The following is an 18,589-nucleotide window of genomic DNA, read 5'->3' as shown; positions in this document are numbered from 1 at the left end:
ATGAATAAACATGACTAATTCGGTTGGCTTTAGAATTTACGAATATAATTTATAAAAGAAAATTTAAAGCACAAAACTAATAAATGACTGGGACTTATGTACATTTTTTAAATGCGGAAATTTAGAAGAAAATTAGAAAATGTTTTAAATATTACCATACATATGCCAGTTCTATGCAGATAAATGGAGCGAACGTACGAGTGGCATTAAAGAATTATTGGTATACCAACGAATTTTTCCAACACATGATAGCATAGGATGATAGGATATTCCTATTGATTTATTTTATATTTGATTAACAACATTTCTGAAACGAAAAGCACATTTATGCATTTTGTGGCCGGTCCGAAAAAGAAACTAAGATTCAAAAAGTTGCTTTAAAGCCACGAATTCCATTTCTCACTTGCACACAATTGAAAGCAATAAATTGAACAATTTCTGGCCGAATGATTATGCTAATTGATGGCTCAACAAACAAATAAAGGCTGGCAGATGCTCCAGGGATACTCCAAACTGCAATTGAATCCACTGAGCACATTAAATTGCCGCTTCCTGCACTCATCGCCAGGACGACAGGATGCCAGGATGCCAGGATGCCTGCCTGCCTCCCTGGGGCTTAAGAACTCCCCAATGTCATCAGCATTTTCACACTTTTTCGAATGGAAAGTGTGGTATGGGTTTCCTGCAGGTTGCGTGGGTTCCTGTTCTTTGGCAATTCTTTTTCAATAATGAGAAAATGAGTTCTGATATATTTATGTGTGCCTTGGTGCATCTCTTACGCCTGGGAGTGGTAATTATTTTACATGAATGTGTCTGAAAGAGGAAGAGGACTTTGTATGCAATCAATTTACGCGCTTTTTAATGGCTAAGAACACGCATACGCCGTATTGCCCTGCCCGTTTCCTCCGCCGTCGCCGCCGTGCCATGAGTACGAGTATATTTCATTTTTACACACACAAAAGGCACAAAATCTCATTAAAAAATATTTTCCCTCCATGCGTGAGCATTTTAAAAAGGTATTTAATTAAAGTTTAATAACAACAACAACAACAACAAGAAACAATAAGCGGACCGGCTACAAAGTGCAGAAATGGGGATATTAAAAGCAAAAGCGATCCAGGGAACGGGACTGAGAGTGGGACTGGGAATGCGGCTTAATGCGAAAGATTTCAATTAACGCCACGGACCTGGTGTGGTACTAAGTGGATAAACAGAACAAGGACACCGAGTGGGAGTGGACGTCTCTACTGGAGTCTGCAGAAGGAAGCTGTTAACGGATGAGTGGCCATCATTCAAACACCCACCACACATGTCCCAAAGGCGACTCAGGCGAGGCACAGGCAGGGGCAGGGGCAGAGGCACTGCATCACTGGTCCGACTGTGAATGCGCACCATTGATGCAGTGCCTCTGTGAATGCATTGAATGCTGCTTCATTAAGGTGCAGCTCTAAGGAGCAGCCCCAGTCCTTGTTGTAATTATCGTAATTACAATGAACGATGATGATGGAGACGGAGATGGTTATGGAGATGAAAACGGCAATGGGGCAGGGCAGACAACAATATTGTTGAATCACAGGACTCAGGTCCAACATCACTATTGACACTCGTCAACATGGAACATGAAAAATGGAATCCCTCCCTTGTGGAACTGAAAGGTTTTCTTTTAATGGATAAAAAGGCTACCACCTCCATCACCATCACCAACACCATCTCCATCTCCATCTCCATCATTTTGATCTGTTAACTGCGAAAAGAAAGCAAACTGCAAATGTGGGGCAGCATATTCTGCCACATGTTGCTCGCATTGAATGCAAAAGTGCAGGGGAAAAACTGACATCCTCATCCTCTCGCCCGTACATTTATCCAGGCATCCATCCTGCTGTTGTCTGTTTTGTGTTTATAATTATGATGAAGGGGGGAAGAGAGCACCCAGCATCCTTCAGAAAACTATGGGAGCCCAAGCCCATTCAGACCGCTAGCCGGAGGCGTACAAGGCAAAAATTGTGTATGTCACTTCGGAAATGAGCAAAGCACGAGGAAAACTAGGAGGAAAAACCCAGTGAACGCTGAAACCGTTTAAAAATCTACCCAGAAAGCAGAGGATGATTATTTCAAAACAGAGAAGAACAGAGCGAAGAACAACAGGATGGGACAGATTGGGTCGGGGTCGGAGCAAATAGAATAATAACTCTAGGGAGCTATATCATTAAGTTTAATGAATAGATAACATTAAAAAAAAAAGACTGGAACTTGCACGGGAGAATCTTTACTGCTCCTTAAAATCAGGGGAAAACTTTTACAAAGTTGTAAAAAGCTGACTACAAGGGGAGGCTGCGCTGACAGGCTTTTATGACCTTTTTAAATGGCTCTTTATCCATAAATTGATTAATGATAGGCCAGCCAGTGGTTAGGCCCTCCCTCCCTCTCCCTATCCCTCTCCCTCTCCTAAATGTAAGCCCCTAAAGCGGCTTGAAGCCCATGTTTGTCCCTTTGAATATGTTTGCATTGCTTTGCTTAGCTTTGCCTTGGTTCGGTTCGGGGCAAATGAAATTAATGATATTGTTAAGCCGTTTTAAATGAGCCAACAAATTAATCTTGTTTAATTTTTGAATGTAACCATAATGGGGAACAGCATTAGCATCTGATGGCTGGGAATCGACCTGGTTTATGCTCTTGTAAATCAGTGGATATCCCCATTCCTAGAGGGGAAAAGCTGATTGTTTGACTGCTCATCATTCATGAGCCTGAAGTGCGAGTACCAGTGAGTGTGCCAGTGAGTTAGTATATTGCAACGTTGTCTTATTATTCACGGCACACACAACGATGAGGATGATGATGAGGATGAGGATGGAGATGGAGATGAGGTTGAGTGGAAGCAACGACCGCTGTCAGCAATGACATCCCAAACATTGGATCCATAACGATGATGATCATGATGATGCTCATGATGAGGATGAGAATGTTGTTGCCGCTTCTCTCTGCTCTGGCTGATAACAACGCGTGACAACAATGCTGACACATCGAAAGACTGTCATTCCATCAATTATTCAGGAACACGCAAATCATCAGCAAAACGCTCAGCAATCCGAGAGTCATACAGACCCCACTGCAAACGGATCAGAAACCAGGCAGCGTCAACATGCAACACGGAGGGGAAACAACAGGAATGGGGGGGGGCAGGGCAGGAAGTACAAATATTAAGTGATACAATTTGTATTTGGGAGACATTCTAGCCGCAGGCAGGCTTTTTCTCGATTCACAATCGAGTCGAGTCGAATCGAATCGAACAACACTGAAGGCGAAGGCTTTGGGAAAAACAGAAGATGAAAACATAGGAATCATTGGCATGAATATCTGAGTGTTTTTATTTATGACTGCGTGTCAATATACTGTAGGACGAGACTGTGTGGGGGTGTGGGTATGGGTGTGGGTGTGGGTGTGAGGGTCTAAGCCTGCTCTATGGCCTCCACTACAACAGAAATCAATCAATTCTGGCCTGAAAACCAGAGTACCAACACAGCCCAGAAGTGCTGACTAACGGGAGGGACTGAGGCTCAGAAATATAAGGACGCTGGTGGATATAGAGAGTGTTCATGGGGCTATAAATCGAAGCCTGACATGGTTAAGTGTAGGTGCTTAACAAAGGCTTAGGGCGACTATGGCATGGGAGCACAGACTGGCAAAGAGGAACCAGGTATTTGGACACCTTCTCCACCTACAAGAGACAGAAGAGATACCAATCATAATCAATCTAAAGGTAGGGAATAAAAAGCGAACTGAACTTCATTCCACTCCAGTCCTGGCTGGAAGCCTTTCCACAATCAACTCTTTTATCTTCCAGCGGAATCACTTTGCGTAGCGTAAATTTCATTTTGGAACCTAATTGAAATTCATTTGGGCGAAATCAAATTAAGTCAAAAGTATATCCTGTCGCCAGAGGTACGTGTCTGTGTCCGTGTCCGTGTCCTTTGCACAAAGAAACAAAGTCTGGCGCAAAGTGATTCATTCATAACAATAACTTTCGGGAAAGCCAAGACGCTGACGCTGAGAGTGTCCCAGGGGACATATTCTCACACAAACTTGAGCACTCACACTCGCAAAGAGAGATTCATATACACGTACATATATACGTATATTCTGTGAACGTGTCCTGTCCAATAAATATCAACAGTTTGCTTTATATGTATGTATATTTTGGTACTTTTTCCGGGCTACGGTTGAACCCTCATCTCATCAGGGAATGGGTGTGAGGGTGAAGGTGAAGTAAAAAAGGAAAAACTCAATTATAAAATATCAGAAAATCGCAAACAAATAAATTAAGGGTACAAATCTGGCTAAGGACTGCGGCGAACTGTGGCTCAAATCGAAATGAAATGAAATAGTGACACAGGCGCTGCCATAAAACCAAAGGCAAATACAAAGCGACCGGAGCCAAGCCGCACAAAAGGAAAAAGGTTAAACCAAATATTTATCCAGCAGCCAGCCCTAGGATGGGGATGGATGTGGATGGATGGGGATGCGGATGGGGCTTTGAGGATACGAAGAGTGGGAAAGTGTCGTCTGTATGTAATTACCATGGACTTGCCATGGACTGCAAGTACAGCTGTGCCTAAGTACATAGATGGTGGAACAGGAGCACACACACACATCTACTCGTATGCATGTCTAAACATGTGAGTGCATGTCTGTGTTTGAGCGTACGTGGCTTTATGCTTAAATAAACATTTGTCCGGGTCGTCTCCGGGTCTCTGTTTCTGTCTCCATCTCCGGGTCTTCGTCTACGTCTACGTCTTTGCTGTGTGGCTGCTGGTTTACATAGCACCCAGCGGCAGTCAGAGACAGTTTGCCCCGGTCAAAGCCAAATCGTTGATTGCATAAGTTGATGGCCAACACATGTCCAAGATATATAGTGTCGATATAGTGTACCACTACACTATCCTCCTCCCTCCCTCTCCCTGTCCCGCACATGCACATGTAGGCACACCCTCGAGTTACTCACGTGTGGTTGGCGTTCACTTCTAATGATGTCTGTGCAGGTTGCATTGGCTGCTCCTGCCCCCCTGTTTCTGCTCCTACCCCAAGGCTGCCTCTCGAGTGACCTGCAAAATGGGAAAAAAAGACGAGGAAATTTCTGTATTACCACACTTTTCAGCCCGGGTGCCACTGATTGCTTTATTGAGATAGGGATCTTCTAAATATATGTATCTACGGGTCGGAGTGGGTGCAAAGGAACAGCTGTAGACAAATTGATTTGAAGAACTATTTAGTTGGACGGTGGGGACGCGGAAGGGGAAGGGGAACGGGAAGAAGGTTTAGTGTGCAGATTTTAATTGCTTTTTGGGTTGGATTTCTTGTCCGTAAATCAATCAATCAATCGATGGAGTTGCTATACTATATGCCAGGATATTGGAAGCACGGAAGCATTTGATAATTTTGCCAGGACATAAAGCAGACACTGCAGATTCAAAATCGATGAAACATTTTTATATTAAATTGTTTACCCCTCGCTCGTTTCTCTTCTCATATTTGCTCATTGTCATTTCTTTGTCACAAGGTGTTTGTTATCGTTTGTTATATTGCTTGTTATGTAATGTAATTTATACACACGCACACACACGCACAAAATCACACACACAGAGAGAGAGAGAGTCGAATACAATGTCATAAACGCCAAGGACACAAAGGCAATTCCGCATGGCATTACAGGCAGACAAAACAAACGACGGAACAGGAGAAAGAGACGGACTAAAAGCCAAAAAGTACGCGTTTGGCATAAATGATAAGCTGGTAACGCAGCAGGACAGCAGCAGCAGTGGATGGAGCGAGGGAGGAATGGGGTGGGGTTCCGGCCTGATTCCGGCCTGGGGTTTGGGCTTGGTTTTGGCTTCGGTTTTGCCTTGGCCATGGCCCAGACATGCGAACAGGGTCTGTGTGTGTGTCTGTGTCTGCGTTTGTTCCTGCCTGCTTGACTTTTGAATACTTAACAGGATAATGAAATGTCAAAAGTGCGCAGGCGGCCAAGGAAAAGCGTATCCAGCTGTCCTGCTGTCCTACTGTCCTGTCGTGTTCTGTCCTTTTTCTGGCCCCACCACCTCTCTCATCCTGCTGCGTCTTGTCCCGTTCCATCCCGTCGCATATTGATATTCCTCTGGCTGTTGCGGAGTTTTATCGTATTGTCCATGGCCTGGCCCAAGTGAACGTCACGGCGTGCCGCGCGCATTAAATCATAAAGAAAATGAAGGGACTCTAGCTGTTGGATAACCAACAGGGTATATTTTTCTTCTTAGTATTCCATGGAATTTTGAATACTCTTCAATTGTTTAGGTCTGTTGGTTTTTTTGTAGATATTCTCTGCACAATCTCACATTTATTTTACCACAAAACAAATTTGTATTTTTATCATCCGACCAAGCTTCGCACCAGACATCATATCATTTTCCCACCATAGCCTTCCAGGCTGCCAAAATTTATTACCCAATCATTATACCCAATAAAAAAGAGTACAAAAGGCGCATGAAAAATGTGATATCCAAGTGGAGTGACCACATTTCTCATACAGGACGTTTTCAAGGGGGGGTTTTTTTTTTGCTGTTGGTTGGTCGGCCATTTTATGTTTACATAAATTTAAATTGACACAAATGCGTTTTGGGTGCCCCCTGCTCAGTGCCGCGTGCCCTCAACCTTAACCACAAAAGGAGAAAAAAGAAGAAAAACACCCAGGAAAATGATAAACTTCATAAATTATGACAGTTTTATGCTGCCTTCACTTTATTTATTTGTAGTGATTGCCAGACAGATGCGAATTGAAAATTTATTTATGCAATTCACAGCCATTAGAGCTGAAAAACAAAGGCTAGTACATGCCGTGGCCAGTAGCCGTAGCCATCCTCTCCGGGAATGAAAACTCCGTCGTATTTCCCACACAAAATCAGGTTTAATCAAGGCAACTTTTGTCTGCGTGCGTATGTGTGAGTGTTTTTGTGTGTGTGGAAAACATTTGCTACTTCCTCTTGGCTTCGGTGGTAGCACTGTTCAGTATACCGCATCCAGTATCCTGCTAGTTATTGTGGTAGCCATTCCCCCTGCCTCCACCCACTCATATTACTGTTACTGTTGCCGTTGCCGTTGTGGTTGTGGCAATCGGGAAACAAGAAAAAGTTGTAATCAATAAAGTAAATGACCCAGCCACTTCAGGACCATGTGAGAACATGTCCTGCCAAATGTGGGGGGAAGTGGCAACGAATGGGCCAAGTGTTGCCATGATTGATTTCTTCGCATCAAAGCCCGCCCCCTCTGTAGAGTGGTAAGCAGAGATACAATACTTAAGGAAATATGTACATAAGATATTCTCTTGTATATTTAGTTAATCAAGTTGGTCTCTTGGATTTTTTGCAAATGTAATCCTTAGGGAGCATCCTGCAGCTAAACGATTTTGCAGATCAATCTTATAAGCTCAATCAGCGTTTTCAGATACCGAAACTTCAGTTGAACATTATGATAGGTTTATGGCTTCTTGGATCTCTTGAGGTGTTCGCTTTCCTTGAACACCTTTTTAGTTTCTGAAGAAAAAGCACTTTGACTCTGTACAAAGTAGAAAAGTAAAAGAATATACACCGAATCCCAATTCAAGTTTCGGCCCTCATTCATTGTTAACATTTTTATTAATTAACCAAATTGACCAAGAGTACAAATACACACTCACTCACACCCGCACACACCCCCATTCAAAGACACACGCACACGCAAGCATAATTGATTGAATGCGGCGCCTGAAAGTAGGCAACATTTGGCGCGCCCATCACCCGAGGCCCTTCTCAAGTGCCGGAAGCTGCCTTGCCTTCATTTTGTTAATGAACTTGAAACAGTCTCTGGAGGGCAAAAGCTGCTTTGACTACCAGTCTAATTGAAACGAAATCAAATGAAGCAAGCATTAAAGCAGCGCCTCGTGGCAAGCACCACATGCCACACAACAATGAGTTGTAAAATATTCAATGCCAAGAATTCACTTCAGCGCCGCTCGAACCGCTTATTGACTCTTCAGGCTCGGCTGGCGGGCCAATTATGACCCAAAAAACTACGCACAATTGGTGGTGGAAGGAAGACAGCGGGAGGAGGCAAACTTTGGCCACAATCTCAACAAGAAAATCTGTAAATTACACACCACAAGCCCCTGAGAGGCAGGCGGCAGAAAATTTCCAAATATTTATACACCTAAATAGATTTGATGGCATAATTGAAATTTGTTGTTATTGGCCCTGGTCCTGGAACTGGAACTGGCATTGGCTCTGGTTTTGGCCCTCGCTCTCGATGTTTGTGTATTTGCAATTTGCATAAATGCCGAATGGCCAAATGGCAAGTAAAAGTTTATTAAAAGCATCGCCGAAAGTTTCCGCCGTAATAATGATGAAGGTCCCACTTTGGGAAATTGTGACACATAGCTGCGGGGATAGAATGGAAGAACCTGGACTTGGATGTCCTAGCCTGCCATTGTCCTTGTAGTCTCCGTCTGACAGCCAACTTTCTCTGTCGAGCAACAATTTATTTTCCTCTTTTTTGATAACTTAACTTTATTCTTTGCAGCTGAAAATTGGATTTGTTGCCACCGACTTTTCAGACCTGCCTTCAACGCTTGTCCGTAACGAATTTTGAACAGCGAAACAGCCAAAAAAATGTGTTTTTCTAATTGCAGATCTTTCCCCTCCAGAGATGAAGGGAAATGAGGTTACAGCTAGAGGCCACATTTCTGTACAAACTTATCAGGTTATTTAATATTCATTTGTTGCGGATTTCGAGTGGCTCTAAATACCAGTTGGAGTATACCCCAAAAAATCCACACAAAACAGCCACAACAAATGGAATTGTTTGACTTTGAATGGTCTTTCGGTTAATGGTTTAGATAAGCGGCGAAAACTTCTGCTGAATTTTAAACTTTTACCAAAAGAAATGACTACATTAGCCAACCCATTTGGAGATATTGGATAAAGGGAACCGAAGGCTAAGAAAATCATCTTTAATAACCGAAAGCTGCAGTAAATAAAATACCGGTTGGAGCTTTTTGAAAGGATTTGTATCAGGATTGATCACTATTCGTTGTACCATTTAATACATCTCTTTGATCTTTCTATGAACTCTTATCAACCTAAGACTCTCTCTCTCTCACTCTAAATTATGTCCTTAATGGATCTGTCCCCATTTAAACAAAATGATAAGACCAACTTGTCTGGTTCTTAACCGCCCTACAAATCGCTCTCCAATTAAATCCTTTTTTGTTTTCTGCATAAACTAACTTTGCATTTAAAACTTTTTCATTCCGTCTGACAGACCCGCCGCCCATTTGCCATCGTCCGTCCGTCCACCGTTGGGCCCCTTGGGCTATATGTAGTATCTTTTCAAGTCCTTCCTTGTGAACCTTTAATAAGAGTCCCCAGTCCAAGTCATTTAATGTGCTTACATTCATTTCGTTTTAAATCTGTGATAAAGTGAGGGCCGCTTTAAGCTTAGTAGACCCTTCCTGCTTCAGTCGCAAGCTTCACTCTGCTTTTACCTCCTCGTCCGTCTTCTCACGTCCCCCCACGCTCTCTGTCCCTTTCGCACCACCTCTTCTACCATCCCGCATGCTTAGTAGCCAAAGTTGTCGCCGTGTCGCGACAAACGCCATTCTTTACACGACGCGAGTTCTGTGCGCTTTTTTGTTTCCGCTCGTTGCTGCTCGGGATTTTTCTTATGTTTCTTGCGCCTTTTTGTGCTTCCGGTTGTGTACGCGCTTTCTAGATTACTTTTATAAGTGAATTTGTTGCGGTTTTCCGCAAAATTTACAAGTACGTGAGAAAATTAGAGCTTAGCCTCTTGGAGCCTCAGCCGCTTGTTGCTCGCGCTTCTCGCTGCCTGTTGGCCTTTTATCCAAGGTTTTTTTTTGTTCTTTTTGTTTCCTGTGGTTTAGCCCTATTATGGGGCCCACCTCAGGAGCTTTAAGGAGTACCTAGTGGCGTATGCTTAATGCCGGTTTAAACATCACTCATACGCCGCGTTGCAGGAGGGAATTAGAATTAGACGCCATCGCACTAGCACTGGGACTGGGACTGGCACTGGCAGGGCAAATTAGCAAGTTCATTATTTGCTTAGCCATCGCCTTTTGCCAATTTAACGCCAATCCTAAATGTGACTCTCTAAAGTGGGGGGAAAACCTAGAAGGGAGAGAGAATTCTCCTCTGACATGAAAATAAATTCGATGGCCCGAACTCTCTCTTCCACAGTGAAATAAAGTTTCATCTTAGCCCGCGAATGAGCAAGACAAAGTTTTTCTTCTGTGCTTCCTTCTCCCGCCCTAGCCTTAGCGGGTGTGTCTCTGTCTCTGCCTCTGCCTGTCCGACTCTGTCTCATTCTCGCTGTGTGTCTTTGTGTGCCAGTGTGCGGTTTTGTCTGTATTTGCAGAATTGTTAGTTTCACGCTTTGTTTGTTGAGATTAGCTGGCAGGGCGCGGGCGGCCCCACAAGCCTCATGCCCGCCTGCTGACAGAACTCTCTCTCTGCCCCACTCCCGGAGCATGGGGCATGGAGCATGGAGCATGCCCGAAACGCACGAAATAAAATTGTGCAGCTTACTTTACTTTATTTGCCCCAACTTATGCCACGCCACAGCGCTACACTTGTTTTATGGATGCCCTACAGTGGCGGGTCTCGTGGCGGGAGTATAATAAGATCGTCATCGGCTTGGTCATCGTTCTGTCTCCTTCTTTCACTCTCTCTCGCGCTCTCCCCTTCTCTTTCTTTCTCATGTTAGACTGGAGGGGATTTTGCTGATTACCTCTTTTTGGGTGCAACGCCATGAAATGCAGAAATTCCTCACTTCACTAAAACTTTCAGTTTATGATGTGAACGTGATTTATCTCAAATCTTTATCACAACTTTTCTACACCTGCTTTTATATATATTAATAGTTTACCTGATGCTGCTGCTGCTGCTGCTGCTTTAACCCATGGACTCTAACACTCCATCTTTCTCATTGAAATCTATCCTCTCGAATCTCCCTCCAGAGACAGAGATAGAAAGCGGGAGAGAGAGAGAGAGAGTATCTAAACTTCGTCTAAATCAATTCCCCAGCACACATTTCACTTGGTTTATTTGCTCCGCTTGTTTGTTGCCTTTTGGAAGAGCAAAGTTTGCACGTGAAAATTGCGTTCACATGTCTTCCCCAATTGTGTTTGTGTGCGTATACGTGTATCCGTGGGCTTGTGTGTGTGTGTGTGTGAGGCTATGTCCATGCCTGATCTCTGTGCGAGAGTGAGTGTGTGTATCTGTGTGTGTGGCTGAATTGGTGGCGCTAAAATTCGCTGGCGTGTGGAAAATTGATGCTGTTGCTGAAGTTTTTGGCTTTTTGAACTGACAGCTGCGATTTTTATGCGTCGCAGCAGCAGTAGCAGCAGCCGCCTCTGGAAGCAGGAAACGGAAAACGGGAAACTAGGAAAAATAATTGTAATTGTGAATTGTATGACCCCCCGCCCCACCAAACAGGGGGAACACCCAACTCTCATCCCCTCTATGATGGCTCCACGCCACTCCACTCCAGTCCACCCCAGTCGCCTCTAATCAGAATAGTAGTGGGGCATGGTGTGAAGTGTCTAATATTATTTCGGTTTGCCGCCTCCGTCTCCATCTGAGCGATGGGCTTCCATCTGCAACTGCTTGCGGTTATTCCGCATTCTACCCTCTACCCCCCAACCCTCTGGATCTGGGGCTTATTTATGGTTGAGTTTGTCTGGAATTGCTTTCCCTCTTGGCTAATGAGAATTTATGGCTAATTGATGCTGTTATGCGAGTGGCGCGGCCCAGCCCAGACTGAAAAGGAAAGCAAATTAGGGAGCATTCTCGCTCACACACTGCACAATTGATTTCGGGGAGAGTAGAGAATACGCTGGCTAGAATACCCCTGCAACCCAGTAACCCTGCAACCCTGCAACCCTGCAACATAAATTAAGCGCCTTTCAATGCAGCAAAAAGTGCCGCAGCATTTTCGTATGCGATTGTGAGCATTTAATTAACTAGAATTTTAATTCATAATTCATAAATGGCCAGAAGCTGACGTCACGCACTCGTACTCGCTCGTATTTAGCCAACAGCTGGTCATGGTTAATTCACAGGTTCCGCTCCCCCTGCCCTGCCCTGCTCTGCCCTGTCCTGCCCGGTCCCGCCCTGTCTTTCCCGCCTATCGATTGCCCCTTCCAGGCGAATGGGCCCTGCAATGGGGCAATGTTCTCACAGGACACACGTGTGCTATGCAAATTGCACAAAAGTATGGGTATAATGCAAATGGGGCACACGGCACCCAGGGAGCGCCAGAGCGAGCTCCTCCTCACTTAATTAGCCAGCGTGTTTATTTATTATTCACCGGCAATGCCTCACTGCCTCAGTGCCTCACTGGCGTGGCATGCCTTGTTCTTCCTTGCCTGCCCCACTGCCTCACTGCCTTCCTGCCTGTTCCGGCCTAATGAATCACAGTTTTTGTAGTGGAAATTTTAATTTTTCATTAGCATGCAAAGCAACAAAGCGACACGAAAATATATGACCTTGTACAGAGTAGTTTTTGTACCTAGAAATTTTCGAGTCGAAAGGTGTGCTCTACGCTTGAAACAGTCAGCGGGAAGTGTTACCGAAACCAAAGGGAAACACACATATGGAAGCCACAACTTTAAAGATCATATCAAGCAGATACATATACCAGAATTAGTCTCGATGGCATAAGTATTTTATTAATTCCCCCTCTGTTCTTATCTTTTTAAGTGGCTTGCTTGGACAGTTGCCGAGTGATAGGTATCTTCTAGTCGGTATGTGTAGATTTCTTAGCTGTTTTTGCTGTCATTTCTCCACATGCCCGGAACATTTGTCACAGGTGCTGAGGGCCCTGAGTGATTGAGCGAGCTCACAGGGTAAAAGGAGCACAAGAAAAATGTGAAAAGCATGCTGAAAGGATTAATGCACACATCATTTAACCAAAGAAAAAGCCTCTCAGATAGGTGAAAGTCCATCTCCATCTCCGCCCATTGAGAGCTCGAGTCCCAAAATGACAGTTGCCCCAGCCCCCGGCTCCATTCACAGCCCCTTCATCCTGATGGTCCCTGTCCCGTCAAGTGCTAGACCAAGTCCATGATTATGAGCCTGAAGTTGGTTTTGCCCTTTTTTGGGGATTTTGTGGTTGACCATAGTAGTTCTTTTTTTGCGGTCGACTTGGGGCTTGTTTTCTCCGAGTGTAAACTGTTCGAGTTGGCTGGGCTTTAGTTATTTTTCTGCACAATTTAATCTTTGTTTTAGTTATTTACATTCCGGTGTGGCAGAGGTATTTGTGGCCAACCGCCTAGAAAGGTTGGCTAGTGCTTAAGGATGGATGTAGAAATGGTTTACTGTTTTTGGGTAGCCAAAATAATGATTACAAAATCAATGAAGCTATAATCGATAGGGCTTAACTGATGAGCACTGGGTTTTCCACTAAATAATCGTGAAGCCAGAATGAAAGTATCACTCAATATTTGCTTAATAATTAAAGCATTAAATAAAATAAGTGGATTACAGCATATCCTTCTGGGCTATAGCCAATCTTTACATATTATACTTGTTAAGCATTCCATATAATTCCATTATGATTTCCATTATGTTCACATCACTCATATTCCTTGCAGCGCCATTCGCTTCCCATCCCATCCCTCCCACATTCTGTGGCAGCCTGCAATTAATCTGTTCAATATGTACTGCATAAAAATGGATCGACAACAGTTAAAACAAAACCAGAATCAAACCGAGGCGATACCCAAACCAAACCAGAAACCGCAGCCATTTCATTGAGTGACCAGATAGCCGACCGGTCGCAGGGTCACGTTTGCTCTGGTCTCCGCGCTCCGGGCTCCCGGCACTCGACTGCTCCGTGCTCTCCGCGGTCTGGACGCCATTTGCGGCTCATAATTCAGAGCCGGGGCCTGATTCAGTAAATTGCATTACCAAAATAATAAATCAATAACAATTTGATGGAGCTAAATGGGATTACTGCCAGCCGTCGAGGTTTGGGATTGGGTCTTGTGTCTGCGCCTGTGTCTGTGTCTGTGTCTGCTCTCCTTTATGACATAATTTAATTCATTTCTTTAAAATCATTTCCAGCGAAACGAAATGAAATACAAAACGCAAGCAGATAAATAAATAAACGTATATTCTGTTCAAAATTGATTTTATTTACCAGCTGCCTGCATGTGAAATTCAACTGAGTTTTATCTTCAATGCCAATAAAGAAAGTCAACAGATTCGAGAGCGTTTTACCCACGGATGCAAATAATGCCAAAGGAAATTAAGTGGCGGGATGGGCCAGTGACGGCAAATAAGGCAGCAGCAATTGCCACATCAGGAGGGGCACACTTTCCGGCCCTCATCCACACACTTGTGTGAGGATATTCCCAAAGTCGATTTCTCGCACATTTCAGCGGTAAAAGACTGGGCGACCATATTTATGGAAAGATATCATTTTATCTTTTGCCACCTCTTTGGCTTGTATTCTCCCAAAGTCCATACAGAAGTTCCTCAAAAAAAAGAAAATACTTTCAGCTCCAATTTCTTACCAAAACTTTTCGCTCAAGAAGAATATTCATTTCCAATTGGTTTTGAAAAGTTTACGTTCAAAGAGATTGCCAGAACACCTTTCCGGAACTTTCGAACAATTTGCCGGAGCAAAAAAAAAAGCCAATGAAATTGGAGGACAGCGAAACTGGTGCTTGCTGCCACTATTTCGGGTTTTGTTAATTTTATTTGCATGTATTTATGCCTTACATTTATTTATTTCTACAGATGCTTCCCCCGCTCTTTCTGTGCTTGCCTGTGCTTTCCCTGCGGTTGGTTGCTGTACAATTTTAACATCGTTGAATGACAACAGTGCCATGCAGCACGTGATTGAAGCCAGATAAGCCAAACACACGTACAGTTACACATTTTTATATACGAGTACGAGTACGAGTACGAGGAGGAGTACGACATATATTCGATTGACAGACCCGCGCTTAGGCTACTGAATCAAGAAGCGATTCAACGGAATCCTCAGACACGGAGACAGGCATACGTATGCATCCATACTCGTGTACATTTACATGGGCATAAATTTCAAATAAATTTCGCTGTACCCTCGTATACATGGCCTTGGGTTTGGATCTGTGTGTGAGTGTGTGCTTGCTCCTTTGAAAAATAGGCAATGTGCGGAAATTTTGATTTTTCGCCCGAGTTGGCAGGGCGACGAGCGGGTTTAGTTTTGTGTCTGACTTACAGCGAAATCAAATTAACTTGTGCATACTTTTAGGCGCATAAAAGGAACGAAAAGGAAAGCAGGCACCAGAGACCGAGTGAGACCAGGAGTCAAAATGCTGCGACGTGACTTTGCCTGCTTCTGCTGCCCTTCCCTTTCCCTACACTCGCCCCCAATGCAAATGGCGAACGGAAGTCGTGTGCTGTCTGTGTTCAGTCTGTGTGTGTCCGTGTGTGTGTGCCTCTCTTTCTATACACGTGTGTGTGTGTGTGTGTAAATTTATTCACTGATGTTCTTTACAAAAGGCAATTTTAAACATTCTGTCATTAACTCGACAAATTTTTAGAACGTTGCCACATTCGGGGCCCGAGGTAATTACAAAATGAAGTGCACGTGAGACACGAAACGAAAGCCAAATAAAAAGTGAGCCATAAAACGAGTATAAAAAGAAGACGAGGAAGGAGATGGCAGAAGGGAGCCAGCTAGTGGGAGGAATGAGAGCAACGAAAACAGACGTCAAAATGAATTTTTGTTTTACTTTATTTTCCAGCCATCAGCCGTAGGACTTCGAATATGTTTTGAATTGCTTGATATCTTTTAATGGCCGCAACGGTAGATGAGTTGCCTGATGAGCTGTGGCTTATATAAGTACACACATACTCGTCTAAAAGGAGGAATGTAGAAGGGCTAAGGACGGAGCTGTCTCAAAGGAAGAGGAGATCTCTGTCATGTTATATGACATGTAAACTAAAAGGTGTCCTATTTCTGCTAATTTATACAATAACCAGAAAATAAATACAAAAGATCAAAGGAAATTTATTTTTAAGAAAACTTTTAAGCTCTTTTTGTCGTGTGTTGTGTAAGGGTGGGATTTCTGCTGCTACTCCAGCTGTTACTCCTCTCTCGCCATGTCAAACACAATCAAAACATTACTAAATTTAGTATATAATTATTCCAAAACTGTTTTTAATGATTGGGGCCCGCACAGCGACCGCACTACAGTTGTGGGCATTCGAAATGAGGACTGACAGAGGCAGACATTAAGAATATAACACGCAACTATTAACACCTAAATGCCTGCCACATGGAGGCATAAATCAAAAAATAGCTTCATAAAATATTTATGCCCCTTAACACATACACACATGGGATGGGAAAGGGGCGGCGGCAGGCCCCGAACAAAAAGAGCACCCATTCGTAGTGTTAAATAAAAATGGGCGCCCATTTGTAGGCAACGGAAGCGGAAATGTTTAACAATTGAGAACACAACAGGAAATGGCAGCGAGAAAGAGAGAGACAGAGAGACAGAGAGAGAGGGAGAGAGAGAAAGAGGGAAAACTCTGCAACTGGTTGTCCATTCAGGGATGCAGAAAAATGTCGGAAAACTGAAATAAACTGCCAGCACTGACAGCCGCCGATAAAGGAAGGGCAAGGCAGGGCAAGCCAAGGCAAGGGGTGACATCCTCTGAAAATGTTCGCAAACAAATTAAAAATTAGCCATAAAAAAATAATCATACGGCGACTGGTGCCAAAGCAAACAAGCGACATTAAATTGATAAAAGCCGGGGCCAAAAGGGGAAAGGCCGTCAATAAAGCATGGAGAATGGAGCAGCATGTGAGCGGGCCCACGACGACGATAAAGACGGCCTCAAGAGCCGAGTCGAACACTTGAGTGCCAGTCGAGGCAGACAACGGCAAATGCTCAACATTTTTTGTACGTATTAAAAGCAACTTCCAAGTCATTAACCCGTTTATGACGCTTTACTTGGCCGCTTCTTTGGGCCAGGCCAGGCACCGCCACTTGGCCACAATAAAGCGGCAATAAAAGGCCTTGCACGCAAAAGACAACCACACGTAAAGACCCACACGCATACACACATGTATGTGTGTGTGTGTATTTGCGGGTCTTGGCCAACTTTAAGCGCTTAACGGCTCATTTATTGCTGAACGTACCCCCAAATAAAGGGGGGATCCCGAGCCAGAACCAGAACCAGAGCCAGATCCCGAATGGCATAAAATGTTATTAAAAACGCGGCTCAGGCTTAGCCACAGAATGGCCGGGGCACGCGCCCATTATGTGCTTAATCTTTGACCGGACAGGCCTCCACATACACACACACACAAGCATACAAATACAATCACAAGCACAAACAGAAGAACGCACACAATGGCACTAGAAGCCCACGACAAGAGATGGTGAAAGGGGCACTGGAACGAGGTGAAATGAAACGAAAGGGCATGACGAACGGAAACGGTTGCATCAATGTCGTTTGGCCATTTTACGCCAGATCGTTTCGCATAAAATAGGAACCGTCTGACTGCATATAAATATGTGAAAAGAGAGATAGAGAGGAGCGGAGAAAGGGCGATAATGAGAAAGAGACAGGGAGTGAGATTCATTTTCTTTAATGGACAGAATACGCTCGGAGTATGGCAGTGCATACATCATAGGCTGTGTGTAAATTAACAGGAAAGCAAGATTGAAGTCTGGCTTACCCGGACACATCTCATACCCTTAAAAAGTTTTCGATAAAAAACGAGGTAGAGATGAACTGATTTAGCAGATTTGTCAGTCATTTTTCATCTAAATTTTCTAGAAAGTGAAGATGTAAAGTGAAAGATAGATGGACAGAGAGAATTACAGAGCGTCAGTAGTGATTATATTTCCTGTGTGGCTTTGATCCATTAATTTTGACAATGACAGTAAATGATGGCTTCTGATCACAAAGCCATAATCATCTTTATATCGCCAGTATCAAGCCAAGCAGTACATGGTACTCTATTAATTCCAGTACATCCTCTGGCAGCAGGGTATACAAAGGAATTTACGGTTGATGTGGCTTGTCTGTTTATGGCAACGGCAGCCGCCAGTACAGTAGGATGTTGGCAACTCTGGGCTGTGAGACTGTGGGGTTGTGGCTGGCCCCGCTGCTGGCTGCTGTCTGCTGGCTGCTGTCTGCTGGCTGTTTGGGGAAACGGTGCCTGCCCTGCCACGCGCCTACTCACCAAAAGCGGCTTTGGTTTTGTTATCCACACTTGCACACACACTCCCACATACTCCCACTCGCTCTTGGAGTGGGGCAGAGGCACACGCACATTATGCTAATATTAGCCCCGGATAGTGGTAGTGCTAGTGGGTTAAGGACATTTTTATGCACGCGTATGCTCACGCACATCGACACCGACATCGACAGTCGAGAGTCGGCCATCTGTGCCCGTGTTCGTGTTCGTTTGCCAGTGTTTGTGCATGTTAAATGGGCGTAATGCCACTATTATTGGACACATTACAAACAAAATGAGAATGGCCCCCGGCTGGTGTCCC

The 18,589-nt window shown here is 44.2% G+C and overlaps 1 protein-coding gene across 2 annotated transcripts in view; it reads right to left on the bottom strand.

Annotated features, from left to right (window-relative positions):
* LOC6596089 (basic-leucine zipper transcription factor A) overlaps positions 1-18,589 on the bottom strand; it is a 46,068-nt gene that overhangs the window by 20,123 nt on the left and 7,356 nt on the right. For both annotated transcript variants that reach the window (XM_002021206.2, XM_026989727.1), the window contains exon 2: positions 5,000-5,099. The gene's annotated coding sequence lies outside the window, so the exon portion shown is untranslated. The remainder of the gene's footprint in view (positions 1-4,999; positions 5,100-18,589) is intronic.

Source organism: Drosophila persimilis, unplaced genomic scaffold, assembly GCF_003286085.1.
Source record: "Drosophila persimilis strain 14011-0111.01,24,50 unplaced genomic scaffold, DperRS2 tig00000431-arrow-pilon, whole genome shotgun sequence".
In the NCBI taxonomy this organism is placed as follows: domain Eukaryota; kingdom Metazoa; phylum Arthropoda; class Insecta; order Diptera; family Drosophilidae; genus Drosophila; species Drosophila persimilis.
Note: the sequence above shows the minus strand (reverse complement) of the source record. Positions and strands in the feature narration are given on the sequence as shown.